This window comes from Malurus melanocephalus, unplaced genomic scaffold (assembly GCF_030028575.1).
Source record: "Malurus melanocephalus ecotype Western Australia unplaced genomic scaffold, MMel_1.1 scaffold_3, whole genome shotgun sequence".
Taxonomy (NCBI): Eukaryota; Metazoa; Chordata; class Aves; order Passeriformes; family Maluridae; genus Malurus; species Malurus melanocephalus.
The window spans coordinates 8,002,955-8,028,660 of record NW_026623235.1 but is presented as its reverse complement, the minus strand read 5'-3'; the positions used below and the strand labels follow the sequence as shown (position 1 = coordinate 8,028,660).

Below are 25,706 nucleotides of genomic sequence, written 5' to 3'. Positions count from 1 at the left end.
AAAAAAAAAAAATCTTACTTTACTTTTATCAGTGAAACTAATCTTCAAGGTCAATACTTCAAACTTTTCTAGTATCATTTGAGAAGAGCTAAATTCGGCCTCTACTGCCTGAGATTTTACAATGGAATACATTTATGCATTTCTTAGTTGTATAGGAACCATTCCAGCAATCTGGCTTGGCTTTTGTAGCTCTTCTTGAACAAGTTTGAAAAAGGCAATATTCTTGTGTTAGACAGGTGGAGTCAATATCCTCCCCTGTCCAAATTTTATAGGTTACTTATAAAAAAGAAGCCTTTAGGGAAAGTTTGTCTCTGACACAGTAGCTGTGTCCTCAGCCTGGAAACTTAGTGATTATTTCTTCCTTTGCTRTAGCACCTGTGCCAAGTAGTTGACTCTGTACCTTGCAAAATGGGACTGATGTAATCTTTAAATGGAAATAGTATGGTCATGGTTTTTAAACATGCCACATTGTTTTAATAGCTAGCTAGATTTCGAAGAGATTATTTTGGWAAACACTTGTGAAAGGTACAATCCCAGAGCTGTCCCATCTTAATGAGACTTGCACTTTTTGCTATTGACTTACATGTATTTTATCTAAACCTGTGTTTATAGAAAACTGCAGCGCATATAAAGATTGAACCAGTAATATCAGTACCTTTGACTTATCCAGAGCAGAAAGGATGGAAGTATGTTATCTGCTCTATTTGCCTGATAATAGGGGATCAGTTCTATCTGCTTATCATATTTATAAGAAAATGATTATATTCACATTTGTCTCCTGGCYCAGCTTCTGACTCACTAGATGGTTTGGACAGAAATGCATATTCTATTGCATAATACTTGTAAACATACTATTTATAATACATCAATATAAAATATATATTTAAACACGTAATATGAAATACCCTGGGATATGCAAGTAATTTTTTCAGAATTCRGTAGAAGGGGTATGCAGTAGAAACAGCTGTACTAGCTGATCTATTGTTTCTTCTTTTTGTTGAATGAGATGCTCTAATCCCAGTTGCTTCATTGTTCTGGTCATACAGGTGTGTAGGGTAGGTGATCTGAAAAGGTCCATCTGTTCTAGTGTGATGAAGTGAACTGTAGTTGTATACTGAATAAATAGAAGTAGTCATCTAAAGCTTGGGCTTTTTGATTTAAGTTAACAGTTCTGCTTGCCCCAGCCTGTGTGCTGGTAGGGCCTCACAGAACAGGCTTGTGAAACTGGTCCAGACTTCAAACAAACAACTTGTGGGCTGTAGTAGTTTTAACCAGTGAACTTAGCCCTGTTAGCCCAGTGGTGTTGCTGTCAGTAGAACAGAGGAAGTAAGGCAAGAACTGTTTCATCTCTGGCATGGCTTAAAGTATTTAATTTAAAGTGCTAGAGAGACTAAAGGAAATAAATACAGATTTTAATTTTATACTTTTGAACTTGCTATGTAGAAAGCTTTTGTCATTATAGCTAGTTGAACTTTCTGCTTTCTCCCATGTGAGGGTGGTTGGTTTTGGTTTGGTTTTTTTTTTTTTTTTCAATGCAGTAAATGGAGTAATTTGTATTCCAAATGAGGAAATTTGTCTGCATTATTCACTCATAAATGTTAACGCCTTTCATTTATCTTGGAAATCCTTTGATGAAGTTGTCTGGCTGTGAAGAGCATCAGGTTTTGCTTCTAACAGGAAAAAAGGTGTGCAGTTCTCTTGTCTGACACAGCAGAAGATGAGCCAAAGAATTGAACTGTGGCCTTTGGCAGTGCTGTATCTTCCCTTGAATGTGAGGCTTCTCTGTTAAAGGCGCCTCTTCTTTTTTTTTTTTTTTTTTTTTTTTTTTTTTTTTTTTTTTTTTACCATGGTTTGTTAGCTTTCTAAAAGGAGACCTAAGGATGTGACTCAACTTTGCAGAAGGAAGGAAACATGAAATGTAGGCTGCCCTCCTGTTCTGAACTTACAGCAGACCTTTGCAGAGGACTCAGTATTGTTGCTAAATAACTGTAGAACTGCTGTACTGTGCGTGGCAGACAGAGAGAGCACAGCAGGGTGAATGTTCTGGCTTTATGCAAAAGACACTGCATTTAATGGTATCTTGCRTATCACTAAAACAAAAGGAACCTACCCCCTCACTTTAATAATTTCAGTCCAGAGGAGTATTAAATCCCATTCTTCCCTCCCTACTGTTTTAGGATGTGGGAACAAAATGCTCTGTGTCCTTATTGGTATGAGAGGGGAGTTTGAGGTGCTGGATACAAGTTTGCTGATACTGGTGTGCAAACAAGAAGTGTGGATAGGAGGATCATAATACTGATGGTTGTCAATTTTTATAGATACTTGAATCATTTTGTCACTTAAGAGATCTGAATACGATTATTCCTGTCATCTGTTGTTCCAAAATAAATTTGTATTCAATATAAATTTAGAAGCCGATGTGGTGATCATAAATGTTAAACTTGGTTTATGGAGTCTTCTTTGTCTAAAAATAGTGTGCTAGATAAGGAACAGAAGATGTCTTTATTCCGTTTTTTATTAGATAGTCTSTAGTCTCAGGAAAGATACCTTCATCATGGCATTACTGTAACTGCTTTTGTTTTCCCCACACTGGGGCATGGACTATGTACTGAAGTATGGTTCTATAATAAGTAACAAACAAAGAAGAAACCCAGACAAAGAAGAAACCCAAACAAACTAGAAATCACAACTAGTGGTACCTCTGAGCCAGGAGAGAGACTCCTGGCAGAACAACCATGCAGTTTCTTGTGGCAGCTGGAATTCCTTGTCCTTTGGTAGAAGCAGCAAAAGGTTGGGATGAGACTGAGACCTAGCTGGTGGCTGATCCAGGACTTCTGCTCTGTATCCTTGCTCTTGGTCTGTTGTGCTGCTTGATAATCTCCAGTTTGAGCTAGAGGGTAAGTGAAAAAGGGGAGACTTTCAGGAAAGCAGAGATGGGAGGAGAGCAGGCAGCAGAAGACAGACTTKGTTAAAGCTGCTGCCTTGTGGGCTTAGTGTTGGATTAACGATCTGTTCAGGTGCCACTTAAAAGAGTACAGGCATCCAGAGTGTTTGGAGTAGATTTAGGAAATTCCATGAAGCTTCTGCAGATCAACCTTGTTCTAAAAAAGGTTGAAGAGTCCAAATGAACCAAACAAAACCCCACCATACCATCACTGCCTTTTTCTGCGTAGTTGCAGAGATTGAGTCTGCATGGGTTTCAGTAAATGGTTGACCTATTTTCTTGGCTAGCAAACTAATGTACATGTCTGCTTTCTTTAAAAACAGATGCTCATAGACCAAGTTAATGTGATTGGAAATCTTAGAATGTAAATGTAGTTTGCTGAACTAAATACCTTAGACCTTGATTTTAAGGGAATTGAAAGGTGATCTGATAAAGGTGTATTGAATAAATGATAATAGGATAGGCTTACAGAAGGAGGAACTTTTCTTCACAGCACCAGAAGTTGGCACTCAGTTATCAGGCAATATGTGTAAAATAAATCAGGCTCTTTTTTCCCCCTCCCCTCACACAGTACCTAATTGGGCTGTGGCACTTTCTGGCACTATAGGTTGGAGAGGCTGAAGATGTGCGTATCAAATGTGCAGAGGTAACTTGCACTTCAGGCAGTCTCTGCATTACCTCTGTAGTGGTCCCTYGAATGTTTCCCTGAATACCTGCTGYTGGACTAGGTGAGCACTTGGTGTGRATCATTTTCTATATTGCAAAAAGCATYCAGTTGCATTTAATACATGCAAGAGTCTAATAAGAGTCTATGTTCAGTRTCAAGGTCCTTTAACCTTTAAAGAGCAAATTCAAGGCTTCTCTTTGGATTTTAGCAAGTATAGAGATATTGCATGAAAAAAAGTTCTGTTACAATGAGGATATTCAGCTTCAAGAAATGCTTGAGTTTATAACTTCTGTAAAAATAGGAGCATGTCTRTACTTATTCTTGTATCAGTGCTGAAAATCAATGTATTTAAAATTAGTGTAGCACTGGTTGTGATACTGATTGTGAGATTTTTTGACCCCAAAGAATAGAGAGTGAAGGAAGCCAATCACCTTTTGTTATTAGAGGCCACTAGATACAAAATCTTGTACCTTGAGCACTGTTTCTTCACTAGTCCTAAGTCAGGATCTGTGTCATTTCTATGTCAGTCTTGGTTATAAAAGATGCTGAATGATTATTCATTTATCATTCTCTGGGGTGGAAGGTGATTTTCTAAAGCTGTTGATGTGGGGCTCTGATCAAGCCCCCCCCATAACCTGACCTGTCAGTCAACTTGTCTGTATTACTTGCACTGCAAATCTAAATTTTGTGACTGGGTTACGCTTCAGCTGGAGTATTTTTTTTGCTACTGTGTACAGCAGGAGAAACAGGTTAACCTGCTGAATAGAAAAGAAACAAGTTCTCYCTCTTTTGTTTCTGAGAATCTAACAGTGCTAAAAGTGGAGGGAGTGAAGGGCAGGAAGAAAATACTTTTTGATTAACAACTACTGTAATTTTCAAACAGAGCTKCACTTGACCTGTTAGTCTTGTTTAGTATGGAACTGTACAATTCTGGATAGAGATAGTGCTGTATTTATTGTGTGGTTACTTTTTCGTGCCAGTAGTGCTTTCTTCATTTTATGAGAATACTATAAAAACTTTATTGTTGAGAGTGGTCTGCACGAAATGGAGCTTGATGTGTTTTGCTGTTTGAAAGTGGGATTTTTCTGCTAGCAGTTGTAGTCCAGGTCTTTTGGTTAGAGTGATTCCTGTCTGTATTAAAATATTGTATAAACTGTCTTTTTTGTAGCCATTTTGGTGGCTTCACTTTTTTTCTGAAGTTAATAATCTGCTTGTAGTTTAGTATCCTGCATGAAAAAAATGAAGAGTAAAGGCATAGCAAGAACTTAATCAGAAGTTGGTTGTGTTGTATTATTTACCCTCRGTTTCCTACCCACACCCAGCCCCCCAAGCTCCACCTTATTCCTGTTGTGGGTTTAATTCCACCACCTTAGTGCTGACTGAGGGAGCCCTGCACTTCCTGAGTGGGTTTGGAAAGGTGTTTTATGCTTTCTCCCCCACTTCTCTGTCCTTCCAGGCTGTTCCCAGTACAGAACCCCCTGCCTGCTTCCAGTACCCAAAGAGAACTTGTAACACAAATAGGGACAGACTTTGACATGGGCCTGTTGCACTAGCACAAGACTCAATGGTTTTAAACTAAAAGAGGCCAGATTTGGACTGGATATAAGGAAGAAATGTTTTGTAATGAGGATAATGAAACACCAGCACAGGTTGCCCAGGGAGGTGATAAATGCCCCATCCCTGGAAGCATTTAGGACCAGGTCTGGGCAAGCTKATTGAGTTGAAGACATCCCTGCCCATGGCAAAGWGTTGGACTAGATGACCTTTAAAAGTCKGTTCTAACYCAAACCATTCTGATTCTGTGCTTCTTGGCAGGAAGTGATGCACTGGGAATATATGTTTTGAGTAGTTTCTCTGATCTGGTGATGTGTGCTGACTTTGCGTTGTGCATTCATCGTCTTAGTTGCTTGTTTCCGTCTTGCTTTGTTGAGTAGTTCAGAACCAGATGAACAACTTAAAACAAGTTAATTTTTGGACTTGTGAATGTTTTGATCATTTGTGTAGCTTTTGCCCTCCGTTACTATTAGGAAAGAAACAGCAGTCGCACAAACACATAGTTGAATCTTCTCAACCAGCAAAATTGAAATGAACTTTTTTCCARCTAAAAATGATGAACAGTTTGCCTAATCTGAAGTCCATCAAAGGCAGCCAATAACATGTCATCAGGGAAAGCTGGAGTTTAACCCATTGTGCTTTATATGTTTTTGTGACACTGTGCTGCTCAGGAAAGTAGCCTGGGAAACTGCAGGTATGTGTAATACTGGCAGTTAGTGGAATTTCGTAAAGATCCAAGGTTTTGATTTGCATTTCACATTAAATATAAGTCCTACCAAGAAGTTAAGCAGGACATCTTCCAGGATCACTTTTCTTTCAAACCAATGCTGTGCTTCAGATCCGTTCAGAAATCTGTTCCAAGTGTGCCATGTCTCCTCACTGTAGCCATTATTTAAGACCTTGGTTTACTAACGTGTTGTCTTAAAGCAAGTTTGAGTTAAGTACTGGTCTCCCAGATAGTGCTGACAGACTGCTCTGTTTAGAAAAAATTGGGAATCACAGTCTTTGTCGTTGTGTCATATTCATAAAACAAATGCTAAACTGTATCTTAGTATAAAACTGACATAAATTGTGCATGTAACTGAAACAGTAATTTGGCAGTATTTGTAAGTGCCTTTTTTTCAGCTTGCAAGAATTTTGGTTGCTGAGTAGCAGCTTTTTGTGCACATGTGTAARGATGAGCAGGAAATGATGGCTGCCCCAACTGCATGGCAGCACATTTTGCTGGCTACTGTTAAAATAACTAGCACAATCTTATAAAAGGTGTCTGGGGAAATGAGAAAAAATTTTACACATAATAGCAAATTCTTTTTGCTGTTATCTGTGTTGTACAAGAACAAAGTATTTTTTTCTTTTTTTATATCAGTATTCATTAAGCATCATTTGGTTAGATCTGACTTTAGACAGCTACGTGTAAAACTATCTCACAAGAATGGGCAGTGTTTTTCTTCCTATGATACACCTTGAAGTGATGTTAAGTAGAAAGGCTAAGCTCAGCTGTRTGAAAGATAGGTTGAATGGTTAGAAAAAAGAAACCAAACCAAAACTCAACTGATAATAAATCTCTGGTGTGTAAACTCAGAAGATAAGACAGTCTCAYTACATAAGTGTTCATGGTGGCAGAACTGAGTTTTCTGAGGAACTTCTTAGTACTTGACAATYTATGTGGTGTTGCAGTCTTTAAAGAATAAAGCAAATGGGAGAGAATTGTTGATTTGTTCTGAGGAAATGGGAAGAATTGTGTTGAATAAGCATGAAAAGTAAAACTGAAGTCGGAGGATGTAACAATAGCAGGTTGACTAACTTATGCTTTTTTTGTCAAGGGCTGTGTGTGCTTGGGATTGGAGTTAGGCTAAAGCATTGGTGTGAATGACAGTGCCTTTAGAATTAGAAAGTTTTAACTCCAATTTGTAAATAAGAAAGTTGATATTGTAATGGTTTGATGGTGTAAAGGTGTACTTTTATACAGATACTAAATCCTGCAAGTACTGGACAGGTAGGACTCCTCTGTTTTAATGCAGACATTGATGGGATTTTGACTCTGGTGAAGAGACGGGCTGCTACATAACCCATAACTACAGCTGCTTTCTTGGAACCAGTTATATCATTTACAGCATGGCTTTAACTGTGTTCCTGGCATGACAGCCTTTCCCCCTCCTGATTTTTATAATGTTTTTTTTAATTTTCTGCTTTCTCAAGAGCTAACCCTTCTGTGCTGTACAGCAATAAAAGATGTGTCTTCCTGTCTCCCCTGGGAGATAACGGGGGCAGGTGATAAAGTGGTTAATATTGCCTCCTACCACTACCTCTGTCAAGTAGCTCCTTCTGAGTTTAAATAAATTCGTAGTAGTTCTGTTCAGAGTTTATAGTCCATTATGTTCAATTTCAATTTTAGGGGTTTTACGTCTCAAAACCTTGTATCTCAAGGCTTTTCCTTTGACGGTRTCAGGCTTGTAAAGAAGTAGCAATAATTCTTACTAATCCAATTTCAATAAACTGTTGTCACTGACAAGTTACTGGTAGGGACCTGAATAGTTATGTCAGTAACTGTCTTAGGAAATTCCAGCATCCTTCCTGCTTTTAGATGTTTTCAAAGCAAAGAARAAGTTGGTAATTCAGGCCAGTTAATCTTATTTTTGTTGGGAGGAGAAATAAGCATTTTGAGGTCTGATGACAGCACAGATCTTTAAAGTAGGAGCCATTTACTGTCTTGCAGATACATTTTATTGGATACCCCCACATCAAAGTTGTGAAGGCAAATGCTTTAAATAAAAGTTTGGAGACAAATTTAATCCTGTGATCTTTGTCACAAGCAATCTTCACTGTCAGTGTCATTCAGGAGTAACATGAGATTGATTGCCCTGATGCCTGCCTTTGAATTCTGTACAGTTGTGCCAGTTTAATATTAGTTCTATGTATACTTTAGAATATAATGGGAGACTCACTTCACCTACAAGGAGGTATTGAATTCACCCTTTCACTTTGCCTTTTCATATATGTGCAACAAAATTGCCTTTTCAGTTTGTATGGCTGGCTCCTCATTGAAAGCTTCCAGGAATGGCATTCCTTGATTTTTATCTCCTTTCTGCCATGGAAAGGAACAAACTGCCAAGGCTTCTCTGCCAATTAAGAATACTCTTCTGCATTTCTTTGTGCTTATAGCTATCTAGAGACAGTGTAAATTAAAGAATCTTTTAAAACTAGAAGTATATTAATCTAGACTGACTGGACAGATACTGSGACTTGCTTAACTTCCCCTTTTAGTCAAGGAATAGTGGTAGGCTGAAAGCCTGCCTGCTTTTAACTGTGATACAGTACAGCTGTAAAATTTAATGTTTGGAGTAGTTCTGAGTTAAGAGATTTATAAGAACAAGGCTGATAGCTGCAGATACTTCATTTTCCCTTCAGGTAAGTGCAAAGTTTATTCATATTTGAGTAATTTGCCCAGGGACTTGCTTCCATATACAGAGATTTCTGCCAGATTTCTACTATTTGGCATGGTCTTTTCTCCTCAAATAGTTGTAGGACAGTTTTTTTTTGGCTTTCCTAACTAAGCTGTGGATCTGGAACTGCTTGCTCTTTGCCTTCTGAAATGGGAAAAAAAATTCTGTGCAGGTGGACAGGTTTTAGTTTCTCTTATGCAGAAAAGTAGACTTGGTTAGAATTTTTGAAAGTGGAAGCCAAGTCTTAAAGGTCAGTCATTTCAGAAGTACTCATTTTCTGTTACAACACCCAGTTAGGTTTTTTTAAAGAGTAAACAGGCCAAAAGAAAGTTTTTTACTCCTGAGCACAGAGCAGCACGCTAAAGGAGAAAAATGAAAGCTCTGAATTTGCATGTTGGGAATGGTGTTTATGGTGTTGACTTTAAACTGTGTTGCAACACTTGAGTGCTTTACTGATTTGAATATGCCTGATAACAATGCTTACACACCAGAGAAGCCTGTTGAAGGGTGAAGGAGCATGGAGCTTAATGGCAGATTCAAAATCATGAACAGTGACACAGATAATATAACTTATTAAAACATTGTTAATACTTAAGCTTTCAAAAGATCTCATAGTTAAGAAAACTTATGTGGAGCTCTGATTTCTGATGAAATGTAGCAATAAGTTCGATTAAAACACTAAACTTACGTTGCTCTCTGTAGAGCATGTTTCTAAGTTATGAAGGATGCTGATGTGGCTGAGTGTAATTTAGAGTAGTTTTTGTGTAAAGACCACATGATATTTAGGATTCTTTGCCTCACTTTTTTTTTCCTATGGTAATTATCTAAAGTGGTGTAAGATGTGAAATGTGTATCCCATAATTGTTTCTGTTACTCACTAGGACACGSAATGGAACTTTGACACTCATAAAATTGATAGCATGAAATATTCTATTYAAACCAGAAATTCTAGAGCTRTTCTTCTTTTGTGGGTGTGAGACAGCAGCTTTGTGGGAGCCCAGAATACACTGTCTCTAGTGAAAAGCTTCCCGTCAACAGAAGCATTCAGAAGAGTAGAATGGATCAGGTACAGCCATCAGTAGGCTGGTTTCTGTCTGTTTCTCTTTTTCTGCCCCTCTCCCAACCCCTTTTTTGCTCCTGTCTGGTTTGGAGTACACACTTCGTTTCATCTTGTGTGTATTTTGAATTTCAGTATCACTCTGTGTGTATCTTAATTCTACCTGAGTTTGTGTGCTGGGGAGTGATCCCATTTGCCATTGCTCTGCTCTTGCAAACACACGTCTCAGAGGAAGTAAAGTGTTCTGCCTTTGGGATTGTGGAGTATGGGCTTATTATGACAAAAACTAGGAAGAGCTGYAATTGGAAGGAGGTTGAGAGGCACYGCCTTTAGGTASTAGATTTTATTGTCTAGTAGAAAAGTTACAGCTCTGTTTTCTGAAATAAATGTGCTTCAGTGGCTTGGCACTACCCCARTGTATCTTTTTGGAACACTGATCCTTGACATAAGTGAGTGATGAAGCAGTTCTTTCCCATTCCCATTTCTTCCGTGAAAGAAACTAAATGTCTATAAAATACTGTTTGATAATTCGTTTTGATAATCAAAATTTAGGTGGTGTGGGCTGGAGTTTAAGGTAAGGAAGACATGACTTCGTCAGGTTTAATTTCCTCCCGTGCACTGCTTTTTTGGTGCCATGTGTGTGCACAAGGCAGTTGCATGGGGCTCCAGAAAATGCCTCAAATACAGAGTTTCTCAGTGAATTAGTTCTTGTTAYTGTTGTATTACAGTATAAACAGGACGTGATGACTTTTAGGGCAAGGTCTGTGTTCCTGAAGTTACAGTTACTTCTTTTGAATGTGCTTTTGTGAAATGTTTTATTTGCAGTTTTCAGAGTAGGCAAAGGAAGTGTAGCTGCTCTTGCCCTCTSCTATCTGCTRGGAATGTGTYACGGAACCAGAGTTAGAGATATGTYGCCTTTCTGAGCTATTCTTGTTTCCCTGCCTGGTTCTTGAGAATTTTTTTCGTGTTCTCATCAGCTCCTTAATAACTTCTCTGTTGCATCATTGGCATGGTGTTCATGGTCATGGARGATACTCTGGCTGACCAGCAAACCAAGAAGCTGATTTTACTTTTCCAGGTGTGGTTTGTTCTTCACTAGTTACATAGGTTTGTTACAGACTCTTGTTACATGAGAGAGGATAGAATTTGTGGATCCTGTCAATGGTCTGAGCACAAATTGCTTTTGCTCTTAAGACTTCTTTTGGGAGCAGCTTTTTCTATAAATTTGACTTAAATATRCCTACTAAAATACACATTGTACTTGTACACTCATTTTTTGTTTTAGAAAATTGTACCAGGGTAGGTTCAGTTTTTTTAATAAGTGCCTTCTAACTACAGGATGTCTTATGACATCTAATAATCTGGCATTAGCCAGTGTTGAAGTTGGTTGATCTGGATAAAACTTTATTTTTTCYGCTCAGGCGCATTGTTTGACATGTGCATCCTTTCCCTTGTATTTTTACATGCTTGGGTGCTGGTTTTGTTTTGTTTTGTTGTGGGTTTTTTTAATGTTTGTTTTTAAATTATTTTTATTTGTTATCTCTGTGAAAGGTTAATTTGATCAGCAGTTTGGAGCACTTGCATTATTTTATTATTTAAAATAGTCTTAATAAAAGATTTTTTTAAAATATAACATGCATATTTGAATATCCTGTTATGTCCTGGATTAGACCAGACTGCTTAAATGATTAGTTAACTTCTTTCTRTCTGTAGGGCCTTAACTTAAAGGCTTAAGAAGCTCAAGTTTTCAGAGGTAAAATGAACTTCCATTATTTTTCAGGCTGATGGATGAGAGTTTAGCATGAATRTCTTTGCTGGATAGGAATGCAGTATCTGAATTTGGAGTCTGTACTGCTTCAGCAGCTTCTTTCTGTAATGTGATGTAGTGCAGAGATTTTGGAGATACTCTGTGTGTATGCTTTACCCAGACTACCCTCACTGACAGCCTGGAGAGTCACTAAACAGCCTCTATCCATTGCTGCCCGAACCAGCCTTTGCTGTAGCAGAATTCAAAGACAACACACCTGGCTAAAGTCCTTCTGTTCTTAGTGTTGAATGTTCAGCCTCATCACTAGGAAAGATAAGATAAGGAGTTGAGGTATGGSAGTGTTAATGACCTGGAAGCAAATAGGAAGTCGTAGTAAAAACAGGGATCAAATGCATGTTTCTCTAGTTACTGTAGCATTGGACTGAGTTTCTGTAGTTAAATGACTCCTAATAAAACGTGTTTGTAAGATAGAAGCAAGGTTAGTAATAGAATATGGAACTCCTTTAGTTTCTCTGCAATGATACATTAACTTAAAATACAACCAAGTGAAACCTTTTCATGTTTTCAGATCTGGAAGATCTTAGTCATTGTTGGTGGCTTTTTTTTTAAGTTTTTGCTAATACTTGTATTTTTAAGAAAATAACAACTTGCACAAAAATTGTTGGCCCAGAAGGCCATCATCCCTATCTAGATTTGAATGACAAGAAAATAATTAGTTAATAGTTGTCTTGTTACTAAATCTTTGAAAGCTAGATTAATTTTTATCAAAAGACAAAAAAGCTACTGGAAGCCTCTTGATCAGCCAAAGGGGTTTTGCATTGTTCTTTATGAAGTCAGCTTCCCTTTGTTAGTGAGCTTTTTGTGSTGCTTATGACAATACCATAAGGCAAAAGAAATTTTCTAGTTCAGCCACAGTGACAAGCATATCTTTATTAACAAGATTGATTGTTATGTAAGTCTTCTTACTTCCTCTGTCTTGTTTTTGTCATATTCCAGTATTCAGAGATTGCTGGAAAATGTCTGTTGTTGGAAAGTTCCTGCTATAGGAGATTTCTGCTATAAGAACACCCATAAATCATCCAGTTCTTTGGCAGTGTCTTTACCACATGAGATGTCCCTGATAAATTGTGTAAGTTCATGAATGGCAATACAGATAATTCCATAGTAGGTAATGTTTGTTCAAGCCCATGCTGGTAATGTTGACTCTCAAACTAAACCTTGTGAAAGTTAACTAGCTTCACATACTCTGAGACTCCTTCCAAGAGAGATGATATGGAAGCTTTCTGTGATTGTACTAAGCGAAGCCAACAAGGCTTCAGTCAGTCCTGTTGCAGCAGATGATTTAACTTCTCTGAGTGCTCTTAATGGTGTGTGTGTGTGTAGCCTTCTTCTGTCAGCAGCCAGACACATATATGGTGTGCAATTAATCTGTACATCTGTAGTGAATCCAACACACCCTGTAGGCACTGAATCATAGTTCTTGAAGAGATGAGTACTACAGCACCACGTGAAGGACCCAGCCTCTTCCCAGCGCGTGAGCACGGCTTTCATTCGTACCTCTCGCCAAGCTGCAGCTTGCTGCTGGGCTTCTGTTACACAATTCTTGTCACACTTTTCCTGCTGCTGTGTTTCTGAGGAGCTGGGGAGCCTCTGCCTTTCATCTGGTTGAACATTAACCTCATATGTGGCACTGCCCATGCTCTGGTTGCACGGTGTGGTAAAGGRCCCTGTGGGTTTCTCATGGAGGAGCAGCCTAAAGCACGCTCTGCCTGTAGAACAGCTCTCTCATCACATGGTTTGATGGAGTCCCTGATCTAAATTTGGAGATTGCAGAAACCAGGCACCCTAATTTCATGTCTGGTTACACATAYTGTAGTACAATTTATTCCTAGTTTTCAATGATACTCTTGAAATTTGTGGTCCTAGGATTTTTTCAGGATGCTTGAAATGCTTGTACTGATGATGTTCTTGTTGAATGTGCTTGCAAATTAGTGGTAATTGGATAAAGAGAAGCTGCTATGTATGCATGTCTGTTGTTGACATTTTACTCTAAGTACAGCAACTTCAAGTCTACCAGAATTAAGCTGGCCATAATTCCTCAATGTCATACAATACAGTTCCTTTTCTTCAGGTGTGTGTTTAAGTTGAGTTTTGTGGCTACATTTTGTCATGAAAAGTGGTTTTTCAGAACCTGTTAGTCTTCCAGTAAGTCTTTCTAGCCTTAGAGTAGCAAAAAAGCTTTGTAGTGGGACATGTCTCTAAATAATAAGTCTTTTTGTTTTTTTTTTTCTCATTCGATTTCTGTTCGAGGGTAAAGTTTGATTTTAAAACCAACTATGAACTAACTGCCTTGCTGCAGTCTCTAGAACATGTGTGTGATATTTGTTATTTTACTTAAGCAGAAAAATGTAAGACTTGCTCTTAAATGCTTTCTTTGTTACTCTAAATACAGGGTAATACAGAAAAATTGTTGTGCTGCTGTTTTGACTGAGGTTGAAACTTGCACTTTAAATGTAGGAAAAATGCCTCTGGAGATGATGGCATCTACAAGTACCCTTTGAACAAAGATCTTGTGCTCTYTCAGTGCAGACTTAAATGAGAGGATGTGGGAGTGTAAGGATGGCTTAAAATTCATCAGATTTCCTGTGCAGAAGTAGGAGTCCAGTTGCCTTTAATGTCTTGGTAGTGAGAAGCGGATGTAAAAGTTGACAGTCGGCAGACGACTTTCCGAGGGTGAGACTTTCTACTCAAGGTCTCAGACATAAACTTTGTCATTTTTTTTTTGTTTTATTTAACAAATACTGGATCCTAAAAAGATCATTCAGACTGCTTAAGCTAAGAGCTTAAACTATTTGCACAYCAGATAAAGTTAGGTACTGTAAACATCACTAAGAGCTGGAACTAATGCCTGCCACTCTGTGGACTAGATAACAAGCTTGTCTAAATCCAGCGGATTAGAAAATGGGGGGACAAGGATATATTGACCAACTATACAGAGCGAGGGATTCATAGCATCTTTCCTAGGCTGTCTTGCCCCTTCAGAATTTTTTAATTACAGACTTGTTGCCATAATGACAGGGAGTATGTGGGGCACCTGACTATACTTGCTATTTAAGGAGTCATGAATTGATTTTCTACCTGAGACCAGGCTGATGCCTCCCTTCCAACTGAAGCTTGGACACTTTATAAGTAAAAATATGAAGGGCACTAAAACTGGGACATGTTGTGGATAGGGGCTTAAGGTGTGTATCTGGGAAAGAMAAAGCCCAGCATTGCCTTGTGGAAGGAATTTTCATGTAGTGGGAAAGACTTTCGTGTTTAGTCTTTGCTTACAATGGAGCTCTGTCCAAGGGAGATTTTGAACTGATCTTGGAGTTCGGGATATGCAGCTTCTGTCCTATMGTTAGAAGCCTTAACTTACTGAAGAATTTGTGTAGCTTGCTCGTAACTTTAGCAGTTAAAGCTCTTAGAAAGCAGAACTGGTCTGCTGGTTCTGGTCTAGATAGTAGAAGAATCGGCACTGGTCTGATGATCATAGCATGGGTTAATTCCTGGTTTCTGTAATGTAATTCAGTGCCTTGGTTGGGTGTTGTGTTCTCATCCGAGGAGAAAATGTACTCTTACTGAGGTCTGAGGTCAAGAAATAGGTGGCATCTGTGCTTGAGAGTGAGGAAATCCTGTGCTTTGTGCTGGTTTCTCTGAATGGCAAAAAGGTTGTAATCAAACAAACTTGCTCCTGATATCCATTACAAGAATTAATTAATCCATTACAAGAATTATCAAGACTTCTTGCAAGGACTGTGAACTTCTGTTCGAGTTTAAGTTACATGCCCTGAACTTAATTGTCCTCCTCCTTTATATTGTATCAAGAACATCCTCTCATTAGAAATAGGAGGTTATTCCTGTCTCAGTCTGTGCATAACTGTCTGTACGTGCCCTTTTCACCCTGCTATGGAAACCTGCTCCATAACTAATGTGGAGAACACGAYGTCTGTGTCCTGCCTGTTCATCTCTGAGTTGAGTCACTCTAAGCACTTGAGTCACCCTCAAAGGAGCAGCTCTGTTTRAAAAGGGAGCTGGAGAAAATAYTCAGCATGTTATTTCAAGTCTGGCATCAAATATATTCTCTRCTCATAGTTAAACTTTAAGACTGTCTAATGTAAGAGTATTCAAATGATTGGTACATTTACTGCTTCCACATTTGTCTTTGAAACAGAGGAATATGCTTATTGTATGGCTAAATGGAATMAGTATTTCTCAGTTTCAGTTTAGTTAATTTTTTTTTTCTTTTTTTCACAAAAGCTGCTTTCTTCATATTGCTGCATATACAGTAAATGCAGACATAGGTTCATGAACTCCAAGAAACTGGGTGAATGAGGGCTTGAAGGTCAGTAATGATCTGATGGGAGTCAGAACTTCTGCAGTGTGAGCAAAGTTTACTGGAATTGGAGCATACGTTATTCCCAATTATAATTAATAAATAATAAAAGAGTGATAAGGATAATCATCTGCTAAAATTCAGTCCATCTGTGATACTTACAGTTATTTTGAAAACCTGTATTTTTAAGGGAAGTTGCTAAACCATGCCACAGCACTGAGTTTGAAATACCAAGTCCAGYGTTTGAAAGCTGCAATATGGCACTGTCAGGAGAGAATGTTCACAACTGGAAATCCTTTCTATAACTTTGGAGTAATTATCAGAGGAAAAACTGGTCAGTGTTCTGTTTGGTGAATTACACTTCAATGAATACATTACTGGGCTGATAATACTTTTAACCAATGCCAAATGTTTGCTGTGGGACAAGGGAAGGTTATGTGTGAGTCTTCTCCATCTCTGTCTTTGCAACTCTTAGTTAACTGGATGATCTTAATTTACACACAAAATTAGCTTCTAGTACATTTATATATACTAGGGGTACATTTTCCACCATACTTAGTGGTTTTGCAGCTCAATCTTGTAAGGACTAGCATGGCTAAGTCCTCTAACTGATGCTGTTCTCCTGAATGARAAAAAAAAAAAAWTATTTRGTGTTGAAAATGATCAGGGTGTCACTAGAGTGCTCTGGTGTTACATGGAAGCAGAGCTGCACTCTTCTGGAGTTCATAGAGTTTTTAACTTTGGAATGTGTCTTAACATCAGTGTTGCAAACTGCATGATGTACAGTTGAAGCATAAACTATTGAGTTTTAGTTATTTTAATTTTTAAACACTTGGTTTCATCTCTGTCCTGGAAATAAAGGAATGAGAACTTAATTTCTCAGCTGTGCGAAGTAAATAACTGTGGATTTTTTAATAGTTCTCAGACTACCAATTCCTCAAATCACAGAATTTCCTCTTTCAACTGAAAGTTAAACTTCTGGCAATATATGTTCATAAAGGGAAAACGTAGACTGTATCATTTAATGAGACATAAAATTCTCAAGTTTTGCTTGCTATGAAGCTATTAGTAAATTCTAGTATTTGTATTTGTATGTTTTCCTGTTTTTGTAGGACACTGTGTTGTTTTCTGCCTCTTTTCTCGTGGCTGCCTTACTATGAAGAGTAGCCTGCAGAAGCTCTGCAGGGATTATTTTGACTGCTCAATGTGTGTGCTGTCTTATGTCTGACACCAGAATTGTTTGTAAGCTACCATAAGCCTTCTGACACTTAGTTATCTTTATGGATCTTTATGGCTTATTTTTTCTTCAACTCATTTTGTATACTCTGCATTTCAGATATGTCTTATGATGGGCTGTTGTGTCTAGCAGTCTGTTGTGATCTGTGTTAGGGAGGATACATCGCCTTAAATCCATGTTGSTGTCTCTCCTTGTTCTTTCTGTTTTAGACTAAGCAAAATCAAGCACAGCAAAGATTATATGTGTAACGTGATTTTTAAATGTGGTTCATATCTATACAACCATGTTAGGTATACAGGCTAGGTGGGGTTACTCCTAAACATACTTCAGACAAAGCTTTTGAGTTGAAATAACCTGCATGTTAAGTTCTGAGATCCACATTTGTCTGGGCTTTTGAAGATGCTGTGTAGGTTGCCARTTGAAGAGGAAATGAAAAGGCATCTCATGCCACCCCAGGTGGTCACTTCAGTAGAGTCTTTGGGATGCATTGTCTGACTGGAGCAAGGCAGAGACCTGGAGTGTGGGTTATTAGGTCAGCAGTTGAGGTTTTGGGCAAAATTTCAGGGTGGACTGAYCTCTACATCTGTTTCCCTTTGCATCTCAACCCTGAGTCATTCCTGTAATCTGCTTGTAAATACATATGGCCAGCTCTGACACAGGGCTTACCTGGACTGTGAGTGTCAGTCTTACTTTAATGGTGGCAAGGACTGCAAAATTACTTAACTTGAAGCTCGTATGTAGACACTGCTGACAGTAACTGCCTGTTTTGCCACAGTATTTCAGTGAACTGTCTTGAATGGATTTCCCTGAATCCCTCCGTAAAACCTACTAAGCCCTGTGTTAGTGGCTTTACCCTTTTCTCCTGAGGACAGAGCCATTAATAAACTTCTCAGAAGTTTTCTTCCTTGTAGCTCAAATGGGTGTGAAACTTTGAGGCTTGGGAAGCATTGGCTATGACTCTGCCTGTTGAAACATGTAAGCCAGGGAAAAGTGAACACAGTGCGATTCACAGAATACTCTTTGCATCTTTATGGTTAATGGTTTTCTTGAGCATGAATTTTGTATGGAGAACAAGATTTAATCAAGTGCTGTACGAATTCCACCTTCCCCTTAAGTGACAAAACAAATGAAGTAAGGGATCGTCGCTTAAATGAAGAGGTGAAGTCTCCTTAGTTTAGCATGAACAAGTAGGCTTATTGTCTGCTTCCTTCTTTTGAATTCATCATCCTACAAAGGTATGCCAACACAGTGTGTGGAGGGCAGGCAAGGATATCTCCTGGGAATGAGCTTACTCTTTTGTTGTTCACCTGCTATTCGCATTAGTCTGTCACAGAAACAGTGTTAATTTACTCCACAAAGGTCTATTGAAGTAAAGAAAATGAGTGTGAACAAATTTTGTCGGTAAACTAAGATGGCAGCTAACTTGTTTTTTCTCAGCTGTGCTATTTATACCATAGGTTACAGTTGGTGATCTGTTATTTAAAAAGAATCTCTCTCTTGACACATTTTTTGGACTGAACTGGATTAATGTAGATCATATATAAAGGATTGTTGCCTCAAAAGCTGTAGAGATCTTCCAAAGGGACTGTATTTTCTGCAGCTTTTCCGTGTGTGCTCCCACTTCAGCATCGCTGTCTTTCCCATGTGCAGTGCTGGCCAGTGGTCCTGTRCAGCAGCCTCCTTCCTCTCCTGTTCCTGTTGTCACACCAGGCTAAATTCTTTGYCCCATGCTGGCAGATAATGTACTTCCACTATTCTGGATGTTTCTGTCATCCCTTCAATCCACTGTTACATGTGGCATTGCACTGCCAGGTGCAATTCTCCCATGCAGAACTGCTCTACAGCCATTGCTGCTGGCACTTGCTCCCCTTTCTCACCTGAAGCCAGTCTGCAGGAATGGGTTGTCAGGGAGGAGGAACTACAGCATAGGAAATACTGAGTAGCCAGGAGTGGGGGCATTGCAGGAGTGAAGGGGGCAGAAGGGTCTCCAGTGGGCTTAGGTATTCCTTTCAGTAAACCCAAATCGTGCTTGTGACTTCAGTAGTTACAAGGAGATTTAACCATTTGAATTTGGCAACATGATGTTATGTGTCCTGGCAGTGGAACAGTGGAAATATAACAGTTTTTCTGTTTAATGAAAAAGGCAATCATGCTTGAGAAAAAAATCAATTTTTTTGGTACTGAATAAGAAATTTTTGATCTTACAGTGTAGCAGGGTAGAAGGGAATGTTTTTGATTGAGTGTATTGAAGGAAGTTGCACATGTCGAGTTTCATAAATGATCACTTGGGCAGCAGGATTTTAAATCCTGTTACAGGCTGTAGGCAGTGATAGAATGCTCTGCTCAGCTCTTGCCAAGCAGAATGAGTGAAAGGATCTTATGGCTTCCATTCAGTTTTTAAGGGAGTTGTTAACCTCTGCAGTTGTCTGGCAAGAGGACCATGAATGAAAGGAACTGAATAGGGTGGTGGAACAATTGTTAAGACAAAGTCTGTGCATTACAGTGAATGTGTGTGGGTCTTTTAAAGATTTCTCCTTCTGTAAGAGAAAGGAATAGTGCTTCTTACAACATTTGCAGAAAGAGACCCACCAACACATTATCTTGACAGGCACTTGCTTATCTTAGGTGCTGCCTTGACACCGACTGGCAAAAGTTATCGTTAGTTAACATTAGTCTTTTTTGGGTTTTGCTTTTCAGCTGTCTTTTGCAACTATTTGCTTCAGTGTAGCTGTGAATAGGATCCCTTGGTTTTATTTGGCCAATAAATTTTTCATAGTTTCTCAGAGTCCTTGCCTTCTTTTCTCCTGGCTGTGCTTTTCATGTTGCAAGTTTTTCCTTTGCAGAGAGGGCAGGAGGCAATGGGTGGCATCTTTTGATGGTAATTTTCACTGTGACTAAAATTATTACCCAGCCTCAGTACTTGGTAACTCTTCCTTCCACCCTTCCCAAGCTGGGAAAAATAAGTAATGTTATGGCCTTTGTGATTAGAAATTTCACTGCAAAGCAGCATATTTTTGTTAAATGCTTGTTAATCAGGATTACCTGATGTAAGAGGAACTGCTGATAGCTGATTAAATACAAATTAATGCTGAATATTTCATGCCTCTTCAGCTGGATTTGAAATGACATGGCAGGGATTTTATATTTCTAAACCAAGTTTGTGCTAAAAACAGATGCATTGCAGAATATGCTTGGCTTTGCTGTAAGAAGCAGAAARAGAATTGGAAGACAAAATGGGAAGATTGCTCTTGAAAACAAACTTTGAGATGTGAGATACTGAAAAAGAATGCTCCTGGTACCAGGAACATCTGAAGCAGGAGCAGCGGTGGTTTCACTGGACACAGGTTAAGTGACAACACTCAAGTATTTAAATTACCTGAAATGCCTGAAACAGAAGCAGTCTACAAAACCCCACAGGGAAAAAGCTTATGAACTTTTCACCACAACAGAAAGGTACCCGTTTTTGGCAGTTCATCATCCAGTTACTGTGCTAAAAAAGGTAGGCTGTTTGCTATATAAATCTACTCCAAATGAGCTGAAACACCCTTGAAGTGCTTGCAGTGGAATCTCAGTGCTGCATTTCTGTAGGAAATGTTGTTTTGTCTGACCATACAAATGCTTTTTTTTCTGAACCAGAAACTTAGATTTGAAACAGAAAATCCTAGTGATCCTAGAGAAGTTCAGATAGGTRAAAACTGTCATTGGTGGCATTTTTCTTTAACTGATGAAAACAGTGGCAATGAAGTATTTTTCACTGTGTGCAATATATGTGACACTGTAAATAAAGCTTGAACCGAGACCTACTTTTTTCTGCTGCAATTATGTGTAACTCGGCTCCGTAATGCAGAGATGTAATGCTCTATTTTTTGTGCTGTAACTATATGTAACTTAACTCGGTAATGCTGAGATGCAATGCTCTATTTCTGAAGCTTGTGATCACGGCTAGCTTATAGCCTTACTGACTCACAGAAGAGTTTGTAAGGGTGCTTCTCTGTTTGCTTGTAATGTCACTTCCATAAAATCACCAAGTGTTTTTGAAATCGTCACGTTTTATTTGCATTCCTAAAGGATTATGTAGGTTCCTTGGCACTGCAGGATTAACTTTGATTTACCCGTGGCACTGGTTTATGTGACTGAAATACAATGTATTGTTGATGTTTAATGAAGTTCTTCTGTTTTTTTCAGATTTTGAGGACAAACTGCTCTATCAATAATCTGAAGAAGGGGATTCTCTGTTAAGACTGAAAGAAGATACTGCTAACTGGTAAAAACACTTGCTTGGGTTTCTTTGCTTATAGAATATTTCTTTGTTTTCCATAATATTTCAGGCCAAGGAGTACAAAGTATTTTTATATATTGAAAGCAAGAAATAGTTCATGCAATATTTTTTCTTTCTAACTGTCTGTATCTTACCAGACAAAACTCAATAGCAGTGGATAACATGTGGGTATTTAAACTGGAATACAAATTGATTAAATTCCTGCTCTCTCAGTAGGGGAAAAAAGACTGGGTTTTTTTCCTGTAGTGGCATGTTAAACAGTCTATTTGCCTTTTTAGCTGAGACAAACACAATGTGTCTGTACTGTGTCCTATATAAATACTATTTGAAGTGCGATAGTGCAAACAGTGAAACTTCAAATATAGTGCTTCAGAGTCTGGCCAGAGAATAAAGGAAGCCTTAACCGAAGTCCAGATGCTTTGGAAGATGCCATTAATGTGCTTGTAGGCATTCAGTGGGTGTTGAGGCATAGTTTTCACTGGAAATAGTATATGATAATAAAACTAAGGATGTCTTGTAATTCCTAGACACATAATGTCATGTGGAGCTGTTTTTAGGTTCAGAACAGTAAAAGAATCACCAGTGAAGAGCTATGACCACTTAATAGCAGTTTGGCAGCCCATAAGTTAAAGTGTTGAGCTACACAATTACACAGCAAGCACAAGGAAACATGAAACTTTAGRTCATTTGAATGTCTTGACATAGGTAAATCGTATGCAAATTGATGGTGGGTACCAGAGTTACAGCTCACTTCTCAAATACTTCATGTTGTAGATGAAGTAGCAGTTTTCCTCTGTAGTCATACCTTACCATACACCTTCAGTAAAKCTTGGACCTTTGTTACTGCCACCACTTGAGCTGCAGGGCTCATTAAACTTGTGCCAAGAGAGGCTTCTTAGCCCAGAATGGGGTCATGTGGCTGAATTCAAGGAGTAATATGGAAAGAAGCACATCCTAGCCAATAAGAAAACCATAAGCTTTCGTGACTTAAGCATTTACAGATGCTTTATAAATCTTCACTTGCCAGTTAATTTGCCTAAATTTTATAAGCAGTCAATGATAACTTTATACGTTATTTTGTGTAGCTGTTGCGGAGAATAKTAAAATACTTGGTTTGGTTACTCTGCCAAACCTAAATTAATGATAGGAAAGTTTTGAAAGCTTATAGTAGTCAGCAACGAGCGTGTGTTAGAAATGGCGTAGTAAAAACAAAGTTTGACTCTTTAGTCTTCTTTTTATGTAAAGATGACTTGTATAGTACAGCTATTTCTGAGTGATAATTTCAAGAGTTTTCTTGCCTGTAAAATTGCAGCTTCTCAGCTAAAATGCATCTAAGACTCATTCCTAAATACCAGGTTTGAAAGTGTATGTCCTTCAGCTTACAGGAGAAAAAGCTACCATTTGAGGTACCARTATCCTGTATTGCCAACATTACAGGATTCTGAGCCACGTTATAATTATATCTGATAGTAATTTTTAGGATTATTCTGATTGTATATTGATGTGAATAAGTGTGTGTCTGTCACTAAATTTGGGTGCATAGTTTGCCCCTTACAGAAGACTGAAAAGCTCATTAGAAGTGAAGTCTTCTGTCCTTTTCCCTACTTTGGCTTCCTTTTCCAGCCCATCATCTCCCCATCTCTCTTGAAGAGAGAAGTTTAACAGGATGGCCATGCTGAGTGAAACTGGGTAGTTCTCTGAAGTAATTCTTTGTCTGCAGCTGTGGTAAAGTATTTATCTTAATTCAGTATTTCCTTTAGGATCAGTAAGTCCTTTTTAGCTTGGGGTAGWGCTGTATAAACTTGGTTTCACTGTATCCAGCAATGACATTGATTTGGGGGGACGGGAGCTGAGAGCCTGCTGAGCTCTATTGCACTTCAGACCTGACTCAGGTTCTCAGCTCAGGCCCCCAACTCTGGGACTGTGCAGAAAAGATAATGTGACACAYGGATGCTGTGTGACTTGGGGCAGAGTGTGGGTCTGGCCCTGGGTCTTGCATGACCRGTGCCCAGATAAAAATGTTAACCCAGCTGGTCCTTGATGTTGTGCAGACTAGCACAAATGGTTGTAGAAGACATGCATACCCATTTTATCCAGGTGGTGTTTCTTTTGAGTATGGTGTTTCAACTGTCCATTATCACAGGCACTGAAGGACATGTAACATTTCAGGTTTTGCCCTATTTTTCTTGTATTAGCTATTCTTAGTCATTACACTAACTTAACTTGTTTGGGATTATTTTTCCAGAGTATCAGTCATTCAGAATAGATCTTGATAATTGGCTTCTGCTTCCACATATAATCTCTGATAATTATTCACTCTCATTTTACAGTGTTATCTCTTACATGCAGCTTGAACTTGTCTGCATGCTTGAAGATTTAAAAATCCTTCCATTTAGAATTGTTCCCCTGTAATGATRATGGGGAGATGTTTTGAGCAAACTGATTAACATGTTGTGAAGTCTCTGTTCCAGCACTGTTGGTAGATTAACAGGTTTCGCATTTATGCTAATTTTAATAAATATGAAAACACCTTGGGTATTATGTTTGCAAAGTGGAAGCAAATGCATACCTGTCATTTTCTTATTAATTTTGAGAACTCTTTGTTGTGGCTTGCATAGCTCTTATGAAAGTAACATTTGTCTGGTTGCTACATCTTTAAATGTTTTGCTGCCTCTTGTGAAGAACCTTTAAAAACTCTTCAGTAACAATGTGAGCCTTTTCGTGCAAATCCCTTAATGTGTTAAATTTCAAAAGAGCAGGAAAGTTTGTTGTCCCAGTACCTGTGTGCCTTAAAAAGGTTTGAAGTGAAGGATCTTGTGCAGGAGAGATAGTGTATTGAGTAAGGCCCTATTGCATGTGTTTACAGAATTCTGCTTGGCTTTGACTGTTGGGGAAGTTTATATAGAGTCAAATACGCCGCAAGAAATACAAAGCTATGTTCTGTTTTGTTTTTCTCAGTGTTAAATGTTTCCTCTATTAAACAAGGAAATAGGTTCTATAAATGTGCAGCTTTTAATAGGTGCTTKCAGAAGGATTTGTTGTTTTGTTTGTTCATTTGGAGAAACCTAWGTAACCAATATAGGAAGTGGTGAAGTTACAAATGCTTCCAAAAGCTTTCAGTGCAAAGCCCACCAGATACCTAAAACAGGGCAGTGGCAACATCAGGGGTAAAAGAATAATCCGCTGCAGTGATGATATAGACTCTAAATAAATGAAGAAAAAATGCATTTCTGACAACTGAAACCACTTATATTTGCCATTTGTGCCACAAGTTAAAAACAATCTGCTTTGGCAGTGTTGCTCTAAATATATTGTTGTAGGTTTGCCTGTAAATTCAGCAGAGCCTCTTCAATTGATGTCTCATCCATGTGAAAGTGGGTTTGTGGAAATGGCTTTTAGTACATGGAGGTTAAGTATTTCTTGTGATTTTGACACTCCAGATGATGTGGTAGAAATTCTGGTCATGCTGCTGATATTCTACCAGCATGCATTTATTTTGAATTAATGGTGATATCTAAGGCAAAGAAGAGGAATWGCTGACTTGTTTTAGGCTGAACTGAGCTGTCTTCTATTTATTTGCCATATTTTGTCTTGGGGCTTGTTTAATGTGCCACACTGCAATAGCATGGGAATAGATTGAGGTGTTAGAAGTTTTTATGCATTGCTGTGTTTCTGAAAGTTTAATAGTGTGTATTATCAATGTGAATAATGTGCCTATGCTGAGGAAACATTATGTGGTATCTCTTCTCCCACAGTAGGTGTAAAATAAGTTAAACCTTGAATTAAGATCATAGTAGTCTGCAAATGATCAGTCACAAAGTTTTTTTCACTGTAATCAAGCAGAGTGTTGAGCTCTTCCAAAATTTCCTTTCTTTACATGTAGTAGTCCTACTGGAACAGTTTACAGAGTCAGTTTAAAAGTAAGTGAATTTTGAATTTGGTTTAAAGGCTTATTCAGTAAACTGAGCTCTGCTTGAGACTTCAGCCATGCCTATTTGTTTAGGAAGGGAAAGCTGCTATTTTTTTTACCTGTAAATAGTTGCTCAGGACAACATGAACTGTTTAATTCTGTTTGTCCARTGAGCCTTCAAATCAAAGGCATTAATTTAAGGGTTGTTTTGACTTTTTGAAATGTCATTTTTAAACAGGGCAGCAAAATATGTAAACTTTTCTCAAAAGAAAGACATTTGACCTGAAAAGCTGTGCTTGTTGAGGCAGGTGACTGGACGTTCATATTAAGTTTTATGTAGTCTGTTCTGTTAGGTTAATGTCAGATGTTGCTTATTTCAGTTCCTGATTTAGAGGACTCTTAAATGCTTGTTAAAGGACAGTTCTAAGGTTTGTGGAGGGAGGATTGTTTCTTTTTTTTTTTTTTTTTT

The 25,706-nt window shown here is 38.4% G+C and overlaps 1 protein-coding gene across 3 annotated transcripts in view; it reads left to right on the top strand.

The window, feature by feature from the left end:
• CYRIB (CYFIP related Rac1 interactor B) overlaps nucleotides 1-25,706 on the top strand; it is a 94,454-nt gene that overhangs the window by 32,140 nt on the left and 36,608 nt on the right. For all 3 annotated transcript variants that reach the window (XM_057368626.1, XM_057368618.1, XM_057368609.1), the window contains exon 2: nucleotides 21,234-21,312. The gene's annotated coding sequence lies outside the window, so the exon portion shown is untranslated. The remainder of the gene's footprint in view (nucleotides 1-21,233; nucleotides 21,313-25,706) is intronic.